Source organism: Paroedura picta, chromosome 6 (assembly GCF_049243985.1).
Source record: "Paroedura picta isolate Pp20150507F chromosome 6, Ppicta_v3.0, whole genome shotgun sequence".
Classification (NCBI taxonomy): Eukaryota; Metazoa; Chordata; class Lepidosauria; order Squamata; family Gekkonidae; genus Paroedura; species Paroedura picta.
Genome location: NC_135374.1, coordinates 22,012,604 through 22,033,424, shown reverse-complemented (window position 1 = coordinate 22,033,424; position 20,821 = coordinate 22,012,604). Strand labels below are relative to the sequence as shown.

The 20,821-nt window shown below is 44.1% G+C and overlaps 1 long non-coding RNA gene across 1 annotated transcript; it reads right to left on the bottom strand.

Moving 5' to 3' along the window:
• Positions 1–562: 562 nt before the first annotated feature.
• LOC143840634 (uncharacterized) lies at positions 563–10,690 on the bottom strand. The gene is made up of 4 exons (XR_013232269.1): positions 10,609–10,690; positions 4,043–4,180; positions 2,002–2,049; positions 563–742 (listed from the first exon to the last, which is right to left on the bottom strand). It is a non-coding gene; the product is annotated as an uncharacterized LOC143840634 (long non-coding RNA).
• Between the last annotated feature and the right edge of the window lie 10,131 nt (positions 10,691–20,821).

Sequence of the window (20,821 nt, the reverse complement as noted above, 5' to 3'; positions counted from 1 at the left end):
CTTTGAGGACGTGATGACCCAAGCAAGTTACCCTGAGAGACAAAGATTCTTAACTAATCTCTGTGTTCAATCATTTTGCAAATCTTAAAATCAGCATGTCATAAAAGAACCCAAGCCTCAAGGGGTTTTGGAATTTCATAATGCAAGTGAGAGAGCATTAAAAAAGATTATAAAACAATGATACCAAGTGGCCATATACAGTGTCAGTTCAATGGTCCATCTAGTTCTGTATTGAATATTCTAGCCAGCAACGCTTCTGAGAAAACTCCCCTCATAAACACTTGCAAACCGAAAACCTTTGACTAGAAACCGAATATTTCCCCTCCTACACAAGTCAGAAATGACCCCATGGTATTGTTGGTGGAGTTAGAATATGCAGAGAAAGTAAAGCACCAGGCTGCTTAAAGAATAAAATAGTTTTCTCTCTCTTGTTGCAATCAGATTGTTTGCCATTTGTAGTATATATAGGCAACTTTCAATTAGGACTTCTCTAATTTGTCCTTTTGGCAGCTTACATTTCTCTATTCCTGACCCAACCCCTTAATGCAACCACATACCTTCAATCTGCCACACTTATACCCATTCCTCATGGCGGTGGCTACGCCAGGCTGCCACCAGTTCTTTGTGATGGGGCACTTTGCCCTGCTGCTTCCTGTGTCTCTCTCTTATCTTTGTTGAGATCTTCAAAAATGTTTTGTGTCCAGAAATGCACATGGGTGCAATCCATTGAGGATCTTTGTGGCTGGAGAAACACAATGTTTGTCATCCTTACTGATAACTGGTAAAAGATTCCCAATGTACAAAGTCAGATAGTAACTTTGTTGAAGTGCATACTTGCAGCACAGACAGACAGTGAAGCCTCTGGCGACTCTTCTCAATTAATGCAATCAACTTTATATCTAAACTAGGTTCAAAGCCCATTCCTAAGAACAGGCCTTGAAAGGGTCCCCTCCCTGGCCCCCGGCCAGGCAGCTTAAGGTGGCTTTGGGCCGCAGCTCACAGCCAGATCAAGTGGGGTGGGCGGGGGCTGGCCAGCTCATTAGCAGGCCCAGGACAAAGCTCCTTAGCAGGCAGTCAGCAGACTGGGAGGCCCTCATTAGCAGGCCCAGCCTAGCAGGCCGTGAGGCCCTCCACCGCGACCCTTTGCCTAGGGCCTCTCCCCTTATCTGCTGCTGGGTCCAGGCACTGAGGTGCATCTGAGAGCAAAGAGGCTAGAGTCCAAGGACAGAGGGTGGGAGCTGCAGGGGCAGGGCCAATCAGGGTGCACCCTGATTGGCCCTATTCCAATTTGGACGGCCAGACACATTCCACCACCTAGGCTGTTTCACAAATATATAGAGGAACCATGGATAAGGATAAAGGCCTAATTCAGTTGTTTGTTCCTCTAAATATTCCCCTGCAGAAGCGGATATAAAACAGGCTGAGCTCCTGGGTCCTGTTGGGAGTTATGTATACACTTTGTGATTTAAGATTGATTGTGAGGAGACATTTGTTATTCTTCTGTAATAGTATCAGCTTTAAGGCGTTTATCTTTATGGATCAATATCTGAGTCTAGTAGCACCTTAAAGACCAATAAGGTATCCACGGTATACATTTTCAAAAGGCTTGATAATTAATCCTGATGAAGGCGCGTAGGCTGGGGCAGAGCTATTCTCTCTCCATCTGTATTCCTTACCAACCCCTTTAGAACATCTTAAATCCCTTGATTTCCACAAGGTTTTTGGAGAAACTGTGCAAGATCTCAGCCTTACAATTTGTTGAAACATCTGGTTAGCACAGTTAAACTGTATTCCCATTCCCCTCCTGGACATGTGGCCCTCATTTAAAACACTGCAGATAGTATCCTGATGTAGACTATGAAACTTTAAGGAATACTACTGTTTTGATCATGCCCCCAAACAGCAAATGTAAGTGCCCTGTTAGCTAAAGCACATGATAAAATGGAAGGACGGGGGATGTTAACCCTTCCCAGGTCAAGTTACATAGTAAAGCAAACGTACCAGCTTCCAGTGTCCTACAAGAAGTTTCATCCCAAATGAGTAAATGCCCTGGAGGGGGAAACACAGTTAAAATTAATGAGACTGTACACTTAATGCTACATTCCCCTTCTCCCACCCAGTCTTGTGTCATAGATCAGCTGCACCCCTGGTAATTAGGTATTGACATATATTTTTTTTATTCAATTAAAGTATAATTAAACAGCAGTGGTCTATCTCTGAAAAACAGATGAAAGGTTGGAGTAAGAATCCCTGGGTTAATCCAGCTGTTTAAAGTGTGTGTTGTATTTGACTACTTGCCAAGGCAAGTCTGCGATTACACGAGCCAGCTGGCACCTGGGGTGGCTGGTGGGAATCTCTCAGCTGATTAGGACCATAGCTGAAGGCCTTTAAAAGAAAACACTGGCTAGAAAGAAAGGGGGGGGGGAAAGGCTAGGAATGAGACACCCAATTCTGGCAGCCCCGTCACTGTGCCACTGACAAAATCTTCAAATTGCTTTTCTCCCTCAGAAAATATGATTTGTGACTCGTGTTACTCGAACTACTGGACCAAGTACTTATTTAGATTCCTTTTAAATAGCTGTCTGGAAGAAACAAGACATCAAAGGAATAGTTTTTTTAGAACTACAGAGCAGAGGACTGTATTTCTGGCCCACAGTTAACGCCTCTGGCTGGGACAAAAATTCTGATTCTGGTATATAAAACGCGCAATCCTAAACAGAGTTACACCCTTCTAAATCCTTTGAAGGGCAACCGTAAACAGTTACACGGTTTCAAGTGGGCAGCCGTGTTGGTCTGAAGCAGCAAAACAGAAATTGAGTCCAGTGGCACTTTTAAGACCAACAGAGGCATCACCTCAAATCGCAAGATGTCATAGTCCCACTGTATACCAAATTGGTCAGACTGTACCTGGAATACTGTGTGCAGTTCCAGAGGCCACACTTTAAAAAGCACGTGAACAAAATGGAGAGGGTACAGAGGAGAGCGACGAGGATGATCCAGGGTCTGAGGATCAACCCCTAAGAGGAACGGCTGAAAGACCTGGGAATTTTGAGCTTGGAGGAGGTTGACATGGGACATGATTGCTCTTTATAAGTATTTGAAAGACTGTGACTTGGAGGAGGGCAAGGAATGGTTCCTGTTGGCAGCAAAGGATGGGACCCACCGTAATGGCTTTAATCTATGTGTACAACACTTCTGGGCTAGATATCAGGATTTTTTTTCACAGTCTGAGTAGTTCAGCAGAGGAATTGGCTGCCTAAGGATGTGGTGAGCTCCCACCCACTGGTGGTCTTCAAACAGCAGCTAGATAGATATGTATTCAGGATGCTTTACAGCATAGTCCATCTGGTTCAGCACAAGTATCCATCAACAATGTGCAAGGTCCTACCCTCTTTATTTCCCTCAGCTCATCAACATGCCATGGATCATGACTAGTAGGGATGTCAGCCTCCAGGTGGGACCCGGAGATCCCCTGGAGTCACACCTCATCTTCTGACTACAAATATCAGTTCACCTAGACCAGTGGTTCTCAACTGCTCCAATGCAGCGACCCCATCTGCGGTGGTGGTGGTGGGCTCCTTGCCTGTGATTTGTGCTTCTGAATGACCTTGCATTCAAAATAGGTTGATTGGTTGGTTACTTTGTGGGTTTGTTTCCAATATTTATTTATTCATATTGTAAGCCATATTGTGGCTCCATGATCGCTCAAAGTGGTAGATGTAGCCATGAAATCAGACGGCGAATAACACTGGGCCGCAACGCAATGTTAGGCATGAACCGAATATGGAAGAGTAAGGATATCAGCCTTAATACAAAGTACCGGCTAGTCAATGCTGTTGTCTTCCCCATAACAATGTATGGATGCGAAAGCTGGACCCTGAAGAAGGAAGACAGGAGGAGAATAGATACTTTCGAATTATGATGTTGGAGACGAATGCTACGAGTACCATGGACAGCCAAAGTTACCAACAAGGTAGTTTTAGAGAGGAGCAAACTAACTATGTCTTTAGAAGGCAAGAAATTATGGCTAAAGCACACTTACTTTGGACACATCATGTGATAAAACTTGCTAGAAAAATCATTAATGCTCGGCATGGTCAGCGGCAAAAGGAAACGTGGTCGCCAAAGGAGCCGCTGGCTCGACACGATCAAAGCCGATACAGGGATGACCATGAACCAACTGAAAGAAGCAGAAACAGATACGAATGGAGAAAAGCATCCTATAGAATCGCAGAGGGTTGGAAACAACTGAACGGATAGCATCATCATCAAGCCACTTTGGGCTTTTAAAAAGGGAAACCCTTCCCCTTTTAAGGGAAAAAAGCAGGAAATAAATATATTAAGCACAAAATAACTTGATATGCAAGAGTTACAGTGAGGGAAGGGTTAAGAGATAGACTCCGGTTTTTAGAGCCCTGTGATTAAGCAAAGTCTCGGTGGGAAAGTGTCTTCTGAGCTATGCCATGGCATCCGTAAGGAAGCATGGTGCTCCAGGCCCCTGCCACCACCCTCATGAAGTCATTGGCTCAGGATGTTGCAGTCCACAGCTGTGGCGCTCTATTTATTAGTATAGTTCCCTCCCAGACTGAAGCAGCTGCAGCAGTCCGACCTTCCCATCCTGCACTGGGGATGCTGTAGATTCCAGCCCAACTGTGTTGAAGAAATAGCATGTAGGCCTAGTGCACTGCATGTCTTATGCCCTAGTCTCACTCAGATGCAGACATGAAGCTGCTTTATACTGAACTAGCTTTAAAGCCCATTCCTAAGAACGGGCCTTGAAAGGGTCCCCTCCCCTGGCCCCTGGCCCCTGGCCCCTGGCCCCTGGCCAGGCAGCTTAAGGTGGCCTTGGGCGGCAGCTCACAACCAGATCGTGTGGGGGATGGGCAGCTCGTTAGCAGGCCCAAGACAGAGCTCCTTAGCAGTCAGCTAGTCAGCTCCTTAGCAGTCCTTAAGGAGCAGTCAGCAGGCCCAGAGGCCCTCATCAGCAGGCCCACCCTAGCAGGCCAAGAGGCCATCGTTGCAAGGCTTCCACCAGGACCCTTTGCCCAGGGCCTCTCCCCTTACCTCCTGCTGCCTCCAGGCACTGAGGCTTCTGAAAGCAAAGAGGCTAGAGTCCAGGGACGGAGGGCGGGAGCTGCAGGGATAGGGCCAATCAGGGCAAATCTGGCTGCACCCTATTGGTCCTATTCTAACTTGGACAGCTGGACACGTCCCACCCCCTAGGCTTTTTCATAAATATATAGAGGAACAACAATGGATAAGGATGAGACCACTGGTCCAGTGAGGTCAGTATCAGGTCTGCTCTACCCATCTAGTATTTGCTACCGGCCCTGCATTTCCAGGGGCCTTGTGTGGTGCCTTTCCTCCATGGATCAGAGCTGTAGCCTCTCTCCTGCCCCCCTTTTCCCTTGATGTTTTCCAATTAAAAACTTTCTTTTCAAGTTTAGGGAATGCCTGGGAACGAATGGGCATGAACCAGTTCACAACCCAAATAAATTTGTGGGTTCGAAAGCCAAAAGGTGCCTTTCCTGAACGTTTACTGGAATTTCTCCTCCACTTTACCCTCACAACATCCTTGTAATGTAGATTAGGCTGAGAATTTGTAACTGGCCCACATTCCCTCAGCAAGCTTTGTAGAAGAGTAAGGTTGCTAAGCTTGCCAGCCTCTAAGTGGAACCTGTAGATCTCCCAGAGATTCAACTGATCTCCAGACAACAGAAATATTTCTGCTGCTTTTCTCTCTCCAAAATATTTGTTTGAATTGCTTTTTCAGTCTATGTTAAGTTTAGCTACTCACATTTTTTACAGAAGAATGTCTTTATAATTTCGGTTTCCAGCTTTGTGTTGGCTCATATTGACAATTGTTCCTAATATGATAGTCACTGTCACTGTTGATTACTTAGCATATTTTCTAAAACCTGCTGTTTTCTGTCTGTTCCTTGTTTGCTGTGAAAATGCTCAGATGTTGCTTTAGTCATGAGGCTTCTTTCAACTGAGTCAGACCACAGGGCTATCAAGGTCAGATTTATTTACTCTGATTGGCAGTGCCTTCCCAAGGCCTGCCCTCATCGGGTTGCCCCAGGCTAACCCAATCTCATCATATCTCAGAAACTAGCAGGGTTGGCCCTGGTTAGTACTTGGATGTTAGGTTTAAATGGCCCAAACAGCCGAACAAAACAAATAATTCTGTTAATTCTATTGTTTAATCCTTATTTATTGTTTCTCTTAATATTTGTGAAACAGCCTGTGGGGTGGAATGAGTCCAGGGTGTCTGAGTTGGAATAGGGCCAATCAGGGTGAGGTCAGCTTTGCTGATCGGACCTACCCCTAGAGCTCCTGCCCTCCTTCCCTGGAGGCTAGCCACTTTGCTCTCTTCGCCTGAGAGAGACACACAGAGACACCAAGAGCCCTGATTACCTGCTATGGCTCCTGCTGCAAGGGAGAGACAGAGACAGACAGACACAGCCACCCCAAACTGCAAACGAGCCCTGATTACCTCCTATGGCTTCTGCTGCCAGAGACAGAGAGAGAGAGAGAGAGAGAGAGAGATTTGTGCTTGCCGGGGTCACCTGGATCCTAGCTCCCATTCCATTCCTGGATATAATGGGCTTTCTTGCTAGTATTTATATAAATGAGGTGGGATAACACAACCATATTTAACTTTAGAACACTAAACACTAAGTTTAGAACAGATAAAAGGAAATAATTCTTCTCCCAAAGAGTAATGAACAGTTGAAATTTACTGCCACAGGAAGTGGCAGCAGCTATGAGCTTAGATAGCTTCAAGAGGTAATTGAAGAAGAGTTGGTTTTTATACCCTGCTTTTCACTACCCAAAGGAGTCTCAAAGTGGTGTATAATTGTGTTCCCTTCCTCTCACCACAATAGACACCCCGTGAGGTGGGGGGGATGAGAGTTCTGAAAGAACTGCTCTGTGTGAACAGCTCTAATAGGGCTGTGACTAGACCATGGTCACCCATCTGGCTGATGTGGAAGAGTGGGGAATCAAACCGAGTTCTCCAGATGAGGAGCTGCTGCTCTTAACCACTACATCAAGCTGGAGCAGAGGTCCATCAGTGGCTATTACTCACAAGATATATATGGATCACTATCTCTAATCTATGTTATTAGTACTTTATAGGTGTAGTAAAGTTCCAAAGTGAGAACCCTGTTTCCTCAGTTTTAATCTTTGTCCTTTGGCTGATCTTCTATTTAACCCTTCCTGTATTGCAGTTAAACTAGCCAAGGACCTCTTAGCCTGTTTAGAACAATACCTGAGCTATACCTGAGTAGTCTGAGCTACAACCACACTAAAATTGGAACAGAGCTAAAATTAGAGCTTAAATTAACATACCTGAGTGGTTTGAGCAGCTACAAGACTGAAAAGTCAAACGATGTTGGTACCTAAAGGTATTTTTTAATTTGCCCTTCTTACTATTGGAACAGAACTAAAATTAGAATTAAAATTAGATATACATGAGTGGTTTGAGAATCTACAACACTGAGAAGTTATACAACGTTGATACCTAAAGTTGTTTTTTTTAAAATATTTGCCCTCCTTACTATTTTAAGAGCCTCTTGTGGTCCAGGGTGGTAAGGCAGCCGACATGCTGTCTGAAGCTCTGACCATGAGGCCGGGAGTTCAATCCCAACAGCTGGCTCAAGGTCGACTCAGCCTTCCATCCTTTCTAGGTCGGTAAAATGAGGGGCTTTCCGCACCGGGATCCTTGTAGCAAATTGTTTGCTGAACGAAAAATCGCCATTTTAAATAGTGGAATTCGTCGTTATGCATACCTGCCTTTGTAGTGGAATCCAGTTGCGTTTCTATTGTTTCCCACAGGCTTCCGGTCTTGGCAAAAATCGCTAGAAAGGAAGCGCTATTGCCGAGCTCGTCCCGCCCCTGGCCGTCAAGCACCCAATGGGCGGCCGTTAGCATGCTCCCAAACAGCCCCTTTCCCTTAAAGAAAGGTTTTAAAAAAACACACACATACACCCGTTACAACGAATATGCATTGCTTCGTTGCAACGGAGAGACCCATCCAGCTGGCAGGTGTGTTTGAGCTGCCGTTTCATCGTTGCCACGCTCCCCCTGAGTGAAAAAAAAAATCCCCCCCCCCTCACGGGCGCGATTTTCGGCCGAAAACAGTGTGAAAAATAAAGGGAAAATACATCAGCAAACGGGATTCTCTGTTGTTTGTGCTTAGTGACTTTAAACAGCTCTGGGGAGGGACTGCAGCCGGGGAAGCCTCACTGGCTAAACGGAGGCTCGCCAGTGCATTGATCTCCGCTCGCTCGGAGAAAAAAAAATGGCGATCACTTCGCCGGAAGATCAGAGGAGAGAGCCAGGGGGAGGGACTTTGTAGAAACCACAACAATGGTAACGCACAGTACTTTCCCGCTAGTGTTGCAGATTGGTTGCAGGAGTGTAGCGCTTTCCGGAAGGTGAATCCACTTTTGGGGATTTCCCTGAAAGCGCTACAACGAAGCACTTTTTGCGGATCGGTTTCAGGTGTGTGGCAGATTGTCAACGACGTTGTACATAACGGCAAATCAGTAGCGTTTTCAATTGGCAACCATTGTGCGATTTTGAAGGTGTGCAGAAAGCCCCCGAGTACCCAGCTTGCTGGGGGGTAAAACGGTAATGATTGGGGAAGGGAATGGCAAACCACCCTGCATTGAGTCTGCCAAGAAAACACTAGAGGGCATCAACCCAACGGTCAGACATGACTCAGTGCTTGCACAGGGGATACCTTTACCTTTACCTTTTACTATTTTAACCCTTTCCACTTAGCCTATTTTTATAAAATTTTATACTAAAACTTAGGTATATATAATACATACTTTAAAATGCCACTTACATTCTCCTCACACATCTGCTAAACTGGTCTGTTTATTCCCTTGTTCCATACACTTTGTCACTGGAGCATGGCCAGCGCAAACAGTGTTGAGTATGCTGTTTGAACTGGCTGGAACATCCAGTCCAGTGTGAAGCCGCTTGGACTGCCTTGGCATTACTTCCTCCAAGCCCAAATGGTGTGCTTCTCTGTTTGGGGTTGGTATGATTGCCAGTTGCCCTGGACAGTGCAGTATTTTCATGAACTATTCAGGAAAAAAACACTTGACAAAACACCGGCCATTTAAGTATCCTCTGTTTTTTTGTCAGTTTTCCCCCAGCCAGTCCATGAAAATATTGGACCTTGTGGGTCAATACTGGACACCTGTAACCTTAAGGAGAAACTAAAACGTTGGATCACAGCTAAAGTAGGCCTGTAAGGGGCATTGGTGTTGTTGGGTCCATGATCACATCTGAAAGATGAGAGGAAATAGCAGAATGCATTTATCTGAATGTCTGTCTGGCATCCAGGTGTCAACATGAAACGTACTGTATGAAACATGGGTGTTGCAGTAGGCGGGTGCTTTGGGTATTTTATTCTTTGGTGCCAGTTTGGTGTAGTGGTTAGGAGTGCAGCCAGCTGGGTGACCTTGGGATCACCATGGCACTAATAAAACTGCCCTGACGGAGCAGTAATATCAGGGCTCTCTCAGCCTCACCTCCCTCACAGGGTGTCTGTTGTGGGGAGAGGAAAGAGAAGGCCGCCTTGAGACTCCTTCAGGTAGAGAAAAGTGGTATATGAGAACCAACTCTCCTTCTTCTTTACCACTTGGCATGTGCTACAGCAACATGTCTGCCTTGCCATGTGAGATCTGGGAAAAGCAGAAAAGAGCTGGGGGGTTTTCAAAGGTCTGGCTGATCCTGCCTTCTCAGTTGTAATACGTTCTGACACTTTTATTTAAAATCCCAAATTTCAGTGGCTTGATTCCTTTTCCCACTCAGAAGATTCCCAACTAGCACCAACTTTTCCAGTTTCTCTGTCTTTCCCCCTTTCCTTTGTAGCCAGGCTAGAGCTACCATTCTGCCTTCACAAGCGTGAAAGGGTGACCTCATGAATGAATCAGATAAGGACACAAGGCTGACTATATCATGCTGCGGATCATGAGGGTTTGGGTAGGGAAAGGATATAAAGCCATGGACTCCACCCCCCAAACCCTCCCCCCCCCCAACCCTCCTAATTTTCTCAATGGGAACTGAACTATCTGGAGATGTAATTCTGGGAGATTCCAGGTCCTACCTGGAGGTTGCAAGCTAATAGAAGAACTGACCATGGCTGTTCAAAAAAGCCATTTTAATGTTGAAAGTTTGTCTTCAAATCGGTTTCTTAAAGCTGGTTAGCGAACTTCGTACACCAATACTAGGTCATCAAAATGGGTATCTAGGTTAACACCATGTTTTCAGAGAAGTCCTTTATCAATGGTTGACTTTCCAATTATTCAGGCCAAGATCCAATCCTTATAGCTAAGATGAAACAAATTGTTTTGAATCCATATAATATCACATAGGCAACATGCTCACCAAATAATGGAGAGCTCTAAATCCTCGGTCTGAATAACTGGAAGGTAAACCATTGATAAAGTATTTCTCCAAAAATGTGGTGCTAACCTATGTACCCATTTTGATGACCTAGGTCCATTCCACACATCCAAAAACATAGCGTCATGCCAGCACAATTGCATGATGCTATAAAAAATCGCGCCCCCCGCCATTTCTCACCTTCTTGTTCTCTTGCTTTCTGCTGCCACTTTTTAGAACTCCTGGCACTCTGTATGGCTGCTTGCAACGTTGGAGGTTTACAAAAATCCAGCTAAGAACCTATTAAAAACCCATTAAAACCCTCATTAAAATGGACTATCACAACATCCACAACACAACAATCATAGCAGCAAAATGGTGGAACCCTCAACCCACACCCCTACCCTTCTATAAGAGGGAGGAGAAAGGAGTGACAAGTCAGAAATGATATTCGTTGTTGGCATCAGGAGGACCCCAATTGCTATTCCTGCACTAACACGGCCTCAACCACAGACCTGCAGAAGATGGAAAGGTCCTAAGTTTACCTTTAGTTACTATGGCAGCTAGCCACCGATGGACCTTCCCTCCATGGCCTAACCATTTTTAAAGCCATCTATTCCATCAATTGCTTTTAGAGCCTTCTGTGCTCATGGCCATCAATAGGTCCACTAGGAGTGAAGGCCACAATTTGATTACTTATTGAGAATGGAAGTACTGTATTTCCTTTGGTCTGTCCTGAATCTATTGCCCATCAACTGCACTGGGTACCACTTGGTTCTAGCTCTGTGGGAGCCAAAGTCAACAATACCAGCAACAGTGAGATGGATGGCTTTATCGGCTGACAGTATGAGGCAACTTCATCTGTTCAAACAGGGTCAGAGTCCTGTGCAGGAACCTGGGCAAAGAAATAAGAGTATTTGAGGTTCTGTGTCATCATAAGTTGCAACAGTTTCATGTGCTTAACTATGTCTTTCTTTTTTTTTTTTGCTCTTCAAATTTGTCTTCATGGTTACCAATTAGTGCTGGTTCTCAAGATGTCCCTTTTATGTGGACAGTTTGAAGGAGACCACCGTCTCCTTGATAGGCCACCAGCATCAGATTTATTTACGAGCTACTTAAGGAGGGTGGTTTCTTTCACCAATGAGTCTCTGAAGTAGTTATTAAAAAAGCCCTAATTTAAACAGCAGTTGGGGAATTGACCTCATAGTGGAAGGTAGAAGGGGAAAAGATTCAGAGTCATTGTAATAAAGGCCAAGCATTAATTTAAAACAAAACACATTGTTTCTACAGCTCTGTGACAGGTAATGAAATAAAAGGAACCCACAAGCTTTCAAATTGCAACATTAGCTGGATTTCCCCTGCAACAAGATCAAAGAGAGGGCATTTTAAGTTGCTGTCAGATGGTATCAGACATGGAGACTCACCACAAAGCTATTGGGACCTAATCAATCCCTTCCCTTCCCCCCCTTAGCAACCACCCACCTTTACCACATGTAGCATACTCTGTGTTTACAATATCCTGCCCTTTTGTTCAACGTTCAGGTCCATTAGATACAGTAAACCTCAAGTAACCTTACCATGGGGTCCCACACTTCCAGGAACCATTGGTTCAATGGCTTTGCTTCTCCCTTTGATCAATAAAACAATAGGCACTGGATTTCTGGGAAATTTGTCATGATTCTGTGTGTCATTTTTTAAAGACAAGACCCAAAAGCCTTTCATGGACCACCCTGATCTTCTTTTACCTGCATTTTCTTAGTTGCCCCTATCAGGTCACTTCACCCATTCTCTGATCTCTCCTCTTGATTTCTTTGTTTAATGCAGCTTGCAAGCCCTCTGGCAGGGGCGAATTCACGGCTGTGTTTCCTCATATATAACTCCTGTGAAATTTCACACAGAAAGCCTGGAAATTATTATTATTATTATTGGTGAAAAGTAGGCTTCCTATTTTCACCTTCCAATGGCCTTTCTATTATTCTGGCCTCATTTATGACATAAATAAATCCTGGAATTTTAGACCAATCATGCTACTTAAAAAAAAAATCTTAGTGCTTGTTACTGGATTGTTTTCAGAATGTTGAGATGTTTCCTCTTGTAAGGAGCTTTGTTGGCCCACTGGGAGAAAGTCTGGGTTATAAATATATGTAGCAATAATCCCTGCCCCATGCATCACTCCTGCTTAAGCTACCACACCCTGCCCTACTCTGCATCCCTATTCAGCCATTTCAGGGCCAAAGTAAATGTTACCATTTCTAAAGAGTTCCCTCGACCAAACTTCTGTTTCCCGCAGCCATGGGGAACAGCTTTTAAAGAGGGAGTTCAAAAGGGCTTTGAATGGTGCCACCAGGGGAGGAGGGGCTTCTGTCTTCTCCACGGCATTTTCCCACATTAAAACTGAACAGGAGGAAATTATTTCCCCAGTTTTGGTTCTCCACATGCATAGATACACTATGCAAAACCAGGACTGTAGCTGAAGCGGGAGACAGATGTGGTCCATCCCATCACGCCCAGGTGCTGTGTTGATCACTTGATCCTGCAAAGTCAGAGAAGTTTGGATATTACATAGTTCATTTATTTTGCTGCTGTTTTAACTAGATCGTAGACTCTCCTGCATGTTTTCTCCCCATTGATAGGACCCTGGCCCTATACTTCTTTGGTTTATCCCTGCTTCCCACGTGCATTTTTGTGCCTTTAATTTTTGCTTCATCCCTTCCATATTTTTTTCTGGTTTTTTTTTAGACCATTTTGGGTTTTTTTACATTTTTTTCTCTGGAAGCCAATTTTGAGTCACTTTCCCCATGTGCGTAATATTTCTGTTGTTTTTTTTTTGTCCCTCCTTCTCCCCTCCAGCCCACTTCTTTATAACTGATGTCATCCTTGTCATCCTCTTCTCCCCTCCCTGCCCTGAAGAAAAGTGGGTTTCTTTCTTTTTTTAAAGGCACTAACATATTGATGTATCGATATAGCATTGTAACAATAGGTTTAGCAGGTTTTCAGAATTCCCATGCTTCATTTTAAAACAAGTAAGTCTCTAGCCTTTCACTCCCAAAGATATAGGAAAAGGGTTTCTCTCTAGGAACAAAGAAGATAGAGACTTACTTTAAAATATATATGGAAGCTAGGAATTCAAAGAATCTGCTAAACTTATCATGACCACTCTATATCGATATATTGATATTTTAGTGTCTTTCAAAATGTAGCCATGCTATCAATATATCGATATATGCATGAGTAAATATTAAAAGGAAGGGGGGCTGTGACACCCCTGAGGATGATAGACACTGCCTTACAAATCCAGATTGTTTAAAGGACATGCAGGGAAAATAATAAATTGACTCAACAACTGTGAAATTTAGGAGGGCAGAATTGTGCCCAAAACAATTCCATTGCTTGTGGATCAGCTGCAAATAAATCAGCAGTAAGTCGAGCATGTAGAAAAGTCTCTTATCTTGTGTTTCCAATAACAGTTTCATTTTTAACAGGAAAATTGTCCCAATATGACAAGGCAGCCAGGACTAATCCTAGGCACGCTTACTGGGCTGTAGGTCCTATTGTGAATCACATTTCCTTCTTTCCTAGATGACTTCAGTAGCTTGAGAGCAATTGTACCACATCAGCCTTGGGTACCATGATTTGGAAGTAGCGCATTCGGCTTTCGATGAGGAGGCCCTCTTAATTTTTTGCTTGGCTGCTCTGAATAGAATTACTTGATCTCTCACCTTTAATGGCAGCTGATGATGCCAAAGTCTAGCGGGTAAAAAATTCCCCATTAATTTCTACGCAAGCTGCTGTATTTCAGTGTGGAACTGCTGTGGAAGAAGGTCCAGTAAAAAAAGAAAACGGAGTTGGAGACAGGGAAGGGCTAGTTGCAAGTTGCTAAGAACAAAACATGTGCTTTCGGTTTCTACAAAGAAGTTGAGGATGGGTCAGCTCAGCTGCTTGTGATCAAAGGGGCTTCAGTCTTGCTGAACTAGGGAGGGATAAGTGACTTCATCACAATTCTGGATTCCAGACTAAGAAAATAAATTCTAAGTGTTCACGGTATTTGCTGCAATGAAATTTATTTGGTACAAAATGATGTCTTTTTACAGGTGTTTCATTGGTATTCTGTACTGGGTAATAATTACTGTTCACTTTTTGATCCATATAAAGCACTGTGCTTTTGACCCCCTTGAGCCCTGTCAGGGAGCGGGATTAGGAGATCATTCAGGATATGCAGTTTTTTGACATATCGCAGTCATGTTTCTAGGCTAAAATAACTCTGTTAATAAAAGAATAACATCCAGGATTGTCAGAGCGTGTTCTGCAAGGAGTGACATCTTCTAGGGATGTGTGCATGTGTGTTGCTCAGCTTTTGCCCAAGAGTTTTTAGGTTGTCTAATAACTGGGCAAGAAATATTACAGCCAATACTTAACTGAGGAAAAATAAACATTCCTACAATGTAAGTAGGTTGAAATATCCTGCTAGCTGAGGAAAATAAACACCCTCTTACACAGAAAGTAGGTATTAATATCCCACTCGCTTTCGCTATTAGCCTCTGGCATTTTCTTTTGCTGCTTTCTATTTCATTTCACTGACACATTTTCAGTCTTTTCTTTGTTTTCTATTTGCTAGTAGTTCACCATCGTGGCCTTATCAAAGATTAATTTCAAAACAAGATAGCTAGAAAGGACATTTAACACAAACCTAATAAGGGCTATCATTTGGGATTTTATGTCCTGTACTGCTATGACTATAAACATCATTCACCACCAGTTCTATCCTTGAAGAAGAGACCGCGTGGCTAGATATTGCTACCGCCCGTGCGGAATCGGCCTGGGTGACCATGGGCCACTCACTGCCTCTCAGCTGAGCATCCTTTACAGGGTGATGGTTGTGAGGATGGAATGGAGGAAGGAAGAACTGTGTTATAAACAATTTTGGGCCCTCGTTAGAACAAAAATAAGACTGTCAACCTTCAGGTGGTGTTCTGGCATTCCCCTGGAATTACAACTAATCTCCAGACTACAGGAATCAGTTCCCTTAGAGAAAATGGCAGCTTTGGAAAATGGTAATAATTTTTTAAAATTTATTTTATTTATTTATTGAATTCATATACCGCCATTCCCCTAGGGCTTACAGCAGTTTACGGAATAAATAGATTACAATAAAATCCCATAGTTCCCCCAATAAAACTGTTAAAGACCAGTTAATATCAATATCAAGGCGGCAGGCGAAAACCACTATCTATACTCCTCGTTCAGTTGAGGGACAGCTATGTTACTACTGATTTCCCTTCCCTCATAAGCATTCAATCCCTGGGAACTGCCCCGAGAGCCAGTTTGGTGTAGTGGTTAGGAGTGCAGACTTCTAATCTGGCATGCCGGGTTCGATTCTGCACTCCCCCACATGCAGCCAGCTGGGTGACCTTGGGCTTGCCACAGCACTGATAAAGCTGTTCTGACCTAGCAGTGATATCAGGGCTCTCTCAGCCTCACCCACCTCACAGGCTGTCTGTTGTGGGGAGAGGAATGGGAAGGCAACTGTAAGCCGCTCTGAGCCTCCTTTGGGTAGAGAAAAGTGACATATAAGAACCAACTCTTCTTCTTCTTCTTCTAAATCTCCAGGAATTCCCTAAGCCAGAGCTGGCAACCCTAGAAAGTGGGCTTGCCAGGTCCCTGTTGGCCACCAGCAGGGGATGGAAAAGTAGGGTTACCTGATCCAGGATGAGAAACTCCTGGAGATTTGGCAGATGAGCCTTGGGGTTGGGGGGGGGGGGCAGGGACCTCAGTGGGGTGCAATGGCATAGAGCAGGAGTAGTCAAACTGCGGCCCTCCAGATGTCCATGGACTACAATTCCCAGAAGCCCCTGCCAGCAATCGCTGTCAGGGGCTCCTGGGAATTGTAGTCCATGGACACCTGGAGGGCCGCAGTTTGACTACCCCTGGCATAGAGGAATTCACCCTCCAAACCATCCATTTGTTTCCCAGGGGAACTGATTTCTGTAGTCTGGAGATGAGCTCTAATTTCAGGGGATCCCCGGGTCCCACCTGGAGATTGGCATCCCTACTAGAAAACAGGGCACAAATAGCTCAGTAAATAGATAAATAGTTAACTACAAGCAAAGAGATGGGAACAGATAACACACAACCGTCCAGTGCTTGTTTATAAGTAAATTGAGTAGCCACTCAAAATGCACCAGGAGCTGCAGCTTCTGGATTTCAGAGCATCTGTGGGTGTCTTTGTCATCATGTCAACAAATAGCAGATGGAGGGAAGGTTTTCTGTTTTGCATGTTTCTAGTTTGCCCCTTTGAGATTCCTGTAGCAATTTGCTGAGTCAGAGTGATATGCTGAACAAAGCCCATTCTGACTGTAAAACCTCTGCAGTTTTTACAATACTACATTGTTGTTGTTGTTGTTGTTGGTACATTTATTTTCCACTCTATCTCGTAAGACAGGGTGGATTACAACAGGATAAAAACATATAGCATTGTGTACAAAATAGTGATTTAAAATCAATACAATACAATAACTATAATAAACTAATTGCCCACTCTAACATTGGGGAAAAGGGGGGGCTGATAAAGATAGCCATTTGAATTGGGCAGTGGATTCTGACAAGGAGGTCATCTAGGGTTGCGTGGGGAAATACCTAGAGACTTTGGGGGTGGAGCTGGGAGTGAACAGGTTTTGGGGTGGGAAGGAACCTCAATGGAGTATAATACTCTAGAGTCCACCCTCCAAAGGATCCATTTCCTCCAGGGGAACTGATCTCTGTTACCTGGAGATGAACTATAAAACCAGGGGATCCCCAGATCTCATCTAGGGACTGGCATCCCTAAGGCTGATGGATCATAGGCCTCAACCATACGTTTGGCAGAGTAGCCCGGCCTTACAGGCCATGCAGCAGTGATGGATTTGCTGTGTGAGTTGATGCTCCAAGATAATCTGTGACATCTTTACATTTTTAACATTTGCCACGTCATTATTTCTAAATTACTTAGTTATAGTTTATCGCCCATCATTTCAAATGAAAGAAGGATATTTTATATCAAATTTATTTGATACAGCACTGTGGCCAGATAAGGATATTTTATATATACCCTTGTGATTTTTCTCTCCAATGCTAAATCAATGTGGAATCTCAGTTTTAACTGAGAAAAATCGGTGGACATAATCTTCTTTTTGTGCGTCAAACACACACGCACACATCTGCCATGTGGTGGTATCTTTTGGGTTTTGAAGTTTCAGTCTCACGTGCTTGTAAAGTCACAGCTGACTCCACAGGGTTTCCCAGGAAAGAGACCATTGCCTATAACTGCATTTTATCAACAGGCTCAACATACCAAAAGTCATGACTAAATCCCACTGATGTTTTGTTTTTGACTTTTGAGGCCATTCGTGGTTTGGGCCCTGACTATCTGAGGGACCACTTGTCTCCTTATGGCCCCCGCAGAGCACTTCACTCAGTGGGTGGTAATCTGTTGGGGGTCCCTGGCCTTAAGGAAGTACACCTGGCCTCAAACAGGGCCATGGCCTGGTCCCCTGACCTGGTGGAATGAGCTCCCGGGAGAGCTGAGGGCCCCTGTTGGAGCTGTCATAGTTCTGCAGGGCCTGTAAAATGGAGCTCTTCCGCCAGGCCTTTGGCTGAGGCTAGTGCTAAGAACAACATGCCTCTCCTCAGGATTGGTTTGCTATTCCATCTACACCCCAACCTCTAGAGCAGGGGTAGTCAAACTGCGGCCCTCCAGATGTCCATGGACTACAATTCCCATGAGCCCCTGCTGGCAGGGGCTCATGGGAATTGTAGGCCATGAACATCTGGAGGGATGCAGTTTGACTACCCCTGCCCTAGAGAGGTCTGCTCAGGGGACAGGGAAGTTTGGTCACCAATCTTGTGGCATGTAGGGGGTCTTATGGCGGGAAAGCGGCAGGATTTCAATAATAATAATAATAATAATAATAGCGACCCTGGTATACCTCATCCAAATGCTGACCAGTGCCAAACCTGCTTTGCTTCCAAGATCACATGAGACCAGGTTAACTGGGCCATCCAGGTCAGGGAAGTTTTAATATTAGCCACCCACAGTCATGTGCACATCAGAGACCCCCAAGAACTGAAAGAAAGGGGCTGAACATTAAGATGTAATACAGTCATCGTTTTTTTTTTAAAGAAGTCCTTAGTTCGGTAAATTGCAAGCCTGAACAAACCAATCTAAATGCCCCTTTATAAAAGCGGCAATAATGCTCCATTCATGCTAAATGGCTGGATAACATTTCAACAAAGGAGGGAAAACATACGGCTAAAGGAATCACCAGCTGAAGCCTTAAAAGGAAGAATGGGCCCCCGCTAATTAATCAGTGAAACTCCAAAGGGAAGCCCAGGCCTTGCAACAACTAAATATTTGGGTTTTACCTGAGCTTCAGGAAATGAGGCAAGTCAGCTGCAAAGATTAACCATCCTTTTTCTAGCCCTGATGAATTGACAGGTCCGGTGGCGTTACCAAGATCAGGTTAGCTGGAACACAACAGCCCTGTATTGAGTAGGATGTTCCACAAAATTAAGGAGAGCCAATTTAGAGGTTGCTCTGGTATGCCACAAAAGGGGATGCCATTTGATGTTTTGTTCTTTAAGCTAACAAATGCACCTGCAGCATTCCAGAGAAGAATAGGGAGATGGGAAATAAGTCCCACGGCAAATCTTCCAGCAGAAGTTGAAGCCAAAGCAACATGTTGTGTCAAAACTAAACTTGCAAAGTCACACTGGTTTTATTATTGAAGAAATGGGTACGTTACAGAGGGGGGAAATTACAGAATGTATGTCAAGTGAAATACGGTGGCCATGGGCCCGCTGGAGGCGGGAGATCTGCTGCCCCCTATAGGGACTGCCTGTTAGCATTCTAGCAGGCAGACAAAGGGGGTGGGGAATTCATTCTAAGTGACAGTGTGATGTCACTTCCAGTGAAAACCAGGAACCAACATCAGTCCTCACTAAGAATGGCTAAAAACTCTCTGGTTTCACATGGGAAGCCTAGAAGTGACAGGGTACTGATGAACCCTGACTGAGGGGAGTGGGAAGAAAGCAAGAGAGAGGATGAGACTTAAAATGTGAAAATGGCTAGAAAGGGAACCACAGAGGAATAGGAATAAACTTCGACAGTAAGTCTCTAGTACACCTTTTACAAGGGCAAAAGCTGGACTCACATTGAAGACTTGGGCAGAAAAGATGCATTATAGTGAATCCTATTGATAGTTCAGCATTTCCCAAATTTTACTAATGGCTGCAGAAAGAAGCATTCTGAACCCCTTCCCCGAGGAGGTGTGAATAGCCACATCCCTTTTATCTTCATGGAAAGACTGCAAAGCATTTTTATTCCAGCTGGTATTTGGTGATTAAGGTTTTATGGCTGCTTGCACTCTGATGCTTTTATGATTTGTTGTAAAACGATAGTGTAGGAACTTTTGTGTATTAACTGCTTTTATCTTGTTTTATGGACTTGATGAATTTTATTGTGAAACTGCCTGGAATGTAGGGAAAGCTACATCTAAAGTCTTTAGAAGGAGTACATAAAAATATACATATCACATTTACAAAATGGCTCAATCATATGAATGAACAGCCTTTTTCATAACTGGGGGGCTACCAACCCCTCCGTGGGCTCTGAAGTTCTCTGGAATTACATCTCTGCACTACAGAGATCAGTTTCCATGGAGGAAATGGCAGCTTCCAGGGGTAGCCTTTCTGACATCATATCCTTGCTGAGTGACCTCTCCTTTCCAAAGTTTCATGTTCTACCCATTGGGGGGTGGGGGTGAGTGATAGCATTTTGCCCTTTTTAAATTGTAAAAATAATTAAAGGCCACCTTGTTCATTTATAAATCAACAATTTGTGCATGTTAATGACCCATATCTCTTTGGGTGGATCTTGATTTACTTTGCATAAATGCAAAACAAAAATTATCTGCCAAAGCTGCTCAGGTCAATGTTCCAGTTGGATGGTGAACTGTAAGAAGGGAATGAACTGAACCAAAGCTCAACTTGTGCAAGAAGCATCGTGGTTGAACATGGTAAGTTCACTCGATAATCAGTCTTGATGCATAGTTCTCAGCGATTTTGACTTTGTTTAAAGTGAAACTCTTCTAAGAGCCACTGATTTGGGTAAGAAAATGGGATAACTTGATTCTGGCTGGATCTTGCCTGTGGTTGCTATGCATTTTACAATTCTAGGCCACCTGCTTTGAGATCTGAGAAGAAAAGGGGGAAGAAAACCTGAAAAAGAAAAATCTGACCAATCCAGTAAATCTTGGCTGTGAGTAAAGCATGCACATACACTTATGGCCAGACATATGAAATGTTAATTCTCAACTGCATGTATATCACTTAATTTCTTGTCACATGATTGCTAAATGCTTGAGAATGTGTCTCCACTGAG